Genomic DNA, 5,015 nt, shown 5'->3' on the forward strand with positions numbered 1-5,015 from the left:
GCATCATAAGTAGACTGAACAACGCTAGTGCACCGGCAAGGCGGCTGAAGCGCCTGCATTATGGGATCTGTAGTTTATTGTGTTACCAGCGCCTATATACCCGGCTTTAATAACAATAATACAGTATATAGAAATGATCCTCGCCGGATATAATTTATCACGGGCCGGATGGCCCTCTTGCCCTTGAAGATTTGACACATATGGACTAAATAGAACTTGAAAAGATATATTTTTCAAATGTGATCGCGTTAATTCAGATAGAGTTGACGCAAGACTACAGCCTGCATGCCTCATAAGTCATCCTCTCGCTTCTTACTTTTTACCGCTCATCTAATGAATACACTGAGTATGGTTTTACCAAAACAATCATTGATGGTGCAATAAAGTATCCATTATTCGAGTATAGATGGTAGAGATATATATATATATATATATATATGTATATATACCAGCAGCGAGCGAGAAGTAGTGTGTTAAAAAAGCTAGAAAAAGAAAAGGGAACATTTTAAAAATAACGTGAACATGACTGTCATTATACGGTATTTGTTTTGTGAGTGTTACTGAGTGTTGCTGTCATCAAGGATTCGATTATCATTATTTCTTTCAATCAGGTTCTGATTTGTAGGATGTGTTGTAGCTGTTACATTCCTCGCGTTTGTCAATCGCTGTAAAGATGACAGGTTTCATTCATCGATTGTCTTTTACTGCATCAATAAACAGCTCGCCTCTCTTCTTTATCTGAGACCTGACTGTATGCATGCACGCACGGTTTTTTTACACTTGTCTCTCTTTAGCGGACATTGACTTTTTCCACCGTAGCTTTGTTTCCGCAGTAGCTGGATTTATGAATATGCTTATAGCATCAGACCTATATTTTTTTTGCTGCATTTTCAATTGTGTAATTCGGTTTTGTTCCAGCGTCTTGGAACTGTTGCCTTTATTCTGCACGCGCCAGTTCACGCTGGAGCCGCCGGTGTTACGCACGAAGGTTCCCTAGCTGTGCTGGTGCCATCTCTGCTATTCCATGGCTGTATTTAATGTTACCTTAGTCCTGGCACAAAACTTTCTCTCCAGTTTCGCTGAGTTTGTGTCAAACACCACCCACCACCATCTTCTTCCTTCCATAAAACACAGTCCTTCACCCGTGAATATTTAGTGCAGTTTGCTATTGGGATTGCCGCTGGACGGACGGCCTTATATGGGCAGGCACTAATTACAAACGCCAGCTGCAGCCTGTCTGAACTTAATTTAAAGCGGTAGGCTTACATCGCTTTGTTTCCGAGCAGAACTCATGAATATGGTTGTATATGCCACTCGCCAGCTTCTTATTGTTTTTCGCCTTCAATTATATAATGCATGTTTTCTTCAGCGCTTTTTGAGGTCTTCCAGGTTTTCTATGTACTGCGTGATTACGGGAGGCGTGATGATGTCACACAAACTCTGCCCCCACGGCGTGAAGCTCATCTGCATTACAGTAAATGGAGAAAACTGCTTCCAGTTATGACCATTATGCGTAGAATTTCGATATAAAACCTGCCCAACTTTTGTAAGGAAGCTGTAAGGAATGAACCTGCCAAATTTCAGCCTTCTACCATATGGAAGTTGGAGAATTAGTGATGAGTGAGTGAGGAGTGAGTGAGTGAGGGCTTTGCCTTTATTAGTATAGATAGAGAAAGACAATATATTAATGCAGTATAAAATATAAAAAACTTAAGAATTTAAAAAGAAGTACAATGAAATATGAAGGAGAAATAATTTCAGAAAAGCATTAAAGCATTGCTTTGTCCTGTCTTGAGAATCAGTATATTAATGCATAAAGGATTAATGAGTTACTCCATATTATGAGTTATGTCACTTACTGTATGTTGGATTTATCTATTAGATCTTAAATATTTAAAATCCAACATACAGTAAGTGACATAACCATAATTGTGAGTAGAGCCATTGAAAATCAACATGCATTTAATATACTCCAGCACAGTATATGCCGGAAAATGTCTGGACATGCTGATCAGACCTTGGGTTCATGGCAAGGTAGTTCTATTGATATAAAGGGTCTCAGGAGAAGGGGCAGGGAGGAGTGGTGCCAGCCAACAAACAGGCAGGGGAGGTGGGAAGGAGGCAATGCAGAGGCAGCATCCAGCAAACTGCTCTTGACCAAACCCTGAACCAATCAGGAGGGTGGGGGGATTAAGGTGGGATCAACACCCATCAAACTGCTCTTGACACAAACACTGACCAATCAGGCGGGTGGGGTGGGATTAAGGAACCAACACCCATCAAGCTGCTCTTGACACAAACCCTTGCCAATCAGGAAGAGGGATGGGACTAAGGCGGGTATTGGATGAGGTTAGGAGGGACAGTTTGTAATTCACCAATCAATGGACAGGGGGGCACATCATTTAAATCCACCAATCAGTGGAAATGGGGGGCCATCAAGTCATCAATCATTTTGATTAACATTTTGAAGAAGCACCCTGACATAATACTACTACTTTATATTATTTTTAAAGTAGCTGTTCTGTTATCCATCTTTTCTCTTATCCGTACTGCCTAGGGTCCTGACCCCTGAGAAATAATTGAAGTTGTACTGTACCTTTGTTTCAAAGTAAGATACACCTAGAGCACATAAATTCATACATAAATAATAAAACATATACATTGATATACTTTGTGATTTTCTACTATATTCCCAAATACATCTGCTTATGTTTATCAGTTTGGTTTTCTAAAGGCAATAAGGAATTTTTTTTTTATTGAAATTAAGATTCTAAAAAATATTGTTAAAGATTTTTAATATAGCTTTATTTGATTCTTGGTTTTTGGTTATGGAAACAATTTTGTTTATGACTGTCTAAATAATTAAGCAGTAGCTGTAGTGAAAGGAACTCTAATTGTGTTGATGACTGTGAGTAGTAAAACCCTTTCTTACTGTATAGTTTAGATGTCAGGTCATGCTGTAAGTATTCTGCCCAGATGAAGCAACTTTAAGCAGAAGGGTCATGATTTAGTTTCCTCCTATGACTCACTGTCACTCCTGAGCAAGTCACATAATCTGTCCTGTATAAAATATTTACCAAAATGATACAAAGTTCCAATTGTAAACTGCTCTCCAATGGTTTTCACTAGTTAAAGAACTATATAACATTCTAATAATTTGATAAGACAAGGTCCGGCATACCTACTTTAAGCTCATGTGATACTTGCAATTTGCTTTTCCAAAGGTGAGGCAGCACTGTTGCTAACAACCTCTGCCCCTTTAACCACTTGAATGGAAAGCAAAACTTGAGAAGAGTACTGTCTTTATCCTCCGGATTGAAGTCCATCCTTTCCAAATTGGATTACATTAATTGACTGCATTAATCCTGGAAGTCATCTTCAGTCAGGACCCCATGTCTGGCAGTGAATGGTATCTACTCCTAAGAAGACTTGCTGTTTTTACTATGACAGACTCACCATTATTTGAATTTCTATTCAACACATTGTTATCATTAATTGACATGCCTATTAAACCAGGTTTACCTAGGAGGTACCCCAACCCTTCATCTTGTCTTTGTAATTTCATTTACAGCATTTACTTCTCAATTTTTCTGGAATGGGTCATATGATTCTGAAAAATTATTTACTTACTTTTACAGCATAGCTTGCATTTCTCTTTTAAATATGGCTGGCACCTCTATAGAACAAGATAGCCTTTAAATATTTGCTTGCCTATAGAAAATATAGAATAGGTCCATATTCTTCTTGTTTCATTGGCTGTCCTTCAGTTGTTCTTCTTCTTTGTTCTGAATTCCTTTAGTCCTTTAGTGTTGCATAAACATATGTATATTCTGGTCCCCATATAGGTTTCTACAGATGATGAGCTGTTGGCAACGCTGTGTGGAGAGAAAGACTATGAAGCTCTTAGAGTTGAGGTGAACCCTAAGCTTCAATCACAGTTTGGTTCTCTGACTCTGAGTTTTCGGAGTGACTATTCCAATCCTAAACGACATATTGGGTTCTCAGCATACTATACAGCTGTTGGTGAGAAATGGGGCAGAAGTCTTAATATGTTTAGGTTCTGAATGTTCTGGAAAATTTGTAATTTGGTTGTTGTTTATTTAAAGATATTGATGAATGTGAAGAGACTGCTACGTGTTCTCATGACTGCAACAATTATATTGGAGGATACTACTGTTCTTGTCAACCTGAATACTTCCTTCAGGAAGACAATTCGACCTGCTCAGGTGCTCAGCTATCTGTCTCAAAAGCAGATTGTAATATACCTGTAATTATATGCACATGCTATATAATTACACATGCTTATGATCTTTCTAGTAAACTGCAGTGGACAGATCTTCACCAGTCTCAGTGGTATTGTGAGCAGCCCCATTCTCCATGGTCATTACCCTGAGAATTCAGCCTGTGTGTACCAGCTTGAGGTGGATGACGGCTTCCAGCTCATTATGGATTCACAGGAGTCTTTGATATTGAGGGGAAGATGGGAACTGCATTGATCAACTCAGGTACAATATCACTGCACCATCTTTCCTTTTCTGTGTATGTTACCTTGCCTACTCTTATTATGCATTCTTCCTTTCTTTCCATTCAGATTAGAACCAAGAATCAGATATTTGGCCCATTCTGCGGCAAGTGGCCCCTCAGCCCATAAAAACTAAGTCGCATGTAGCTGAAATACTTTTCAACACCAATGGCTATGGCACTAACACAGGATGGACTTTGGACTATAAAACCAATGGTATTTATTTTTGTTGCATATGAATACAGATATATGTTAAAACAATAATGATTTTTAGAAATTATTCATACATCTGCATTTTCTTCTGGTTTATAAATTTATAAATTAAAACTAAGCAGAAAGCATTTGTTAAAGTAATATACAATAAGTAATTTTGGATAAAACTGTCACATACTAGATAGGACAGATTAGTCTGCTGGTGTTAGATGTTGTTTTATTTGTTATACTCTATACAGGCCAAAAACTTTGTAATAATAGACTTTTAGCTCATCACAAC

At 38.2% G+C, this 5,015-nt stretch overlaps 1 long non-coding RNA gene across 1 annotated transcript; it reads left to right on the top strand.

The window, feature by feature from the left end:
- Positions 1–3,851: 3,851 nt before the first annotated feature.
- LOC120521962 lies at positions 3,852–4,440 on the top strand. Its single transcript, XR_005632230.1, has 3 exons — positions 3,852–4,023; positions 4,107–4,226; positions 4,318–4,440. It is a non-coding gene; the product is annotated as an uncharacterized LOC120521962 (long non-coding RNA).
- The last annotated feature ends 575 nt before the right edge of the window (positions 4,441–5,015 follow it).

This window comes from Polypterus senegalus, unplaced genomic scaffold, assembly GCF_016835505.1.
Source record: "Polypterus senegalus isolate Bchr_013 unplaced genomic scaffold, ASM1683550v1 scaffold_6118, whole genome shotgun sequence".
NCBI lineage: Eukaryota > Metazoa > Chordata > Cladistia > Polypteriformes > Polypteridae > Polypterus > Polypterus senegalus.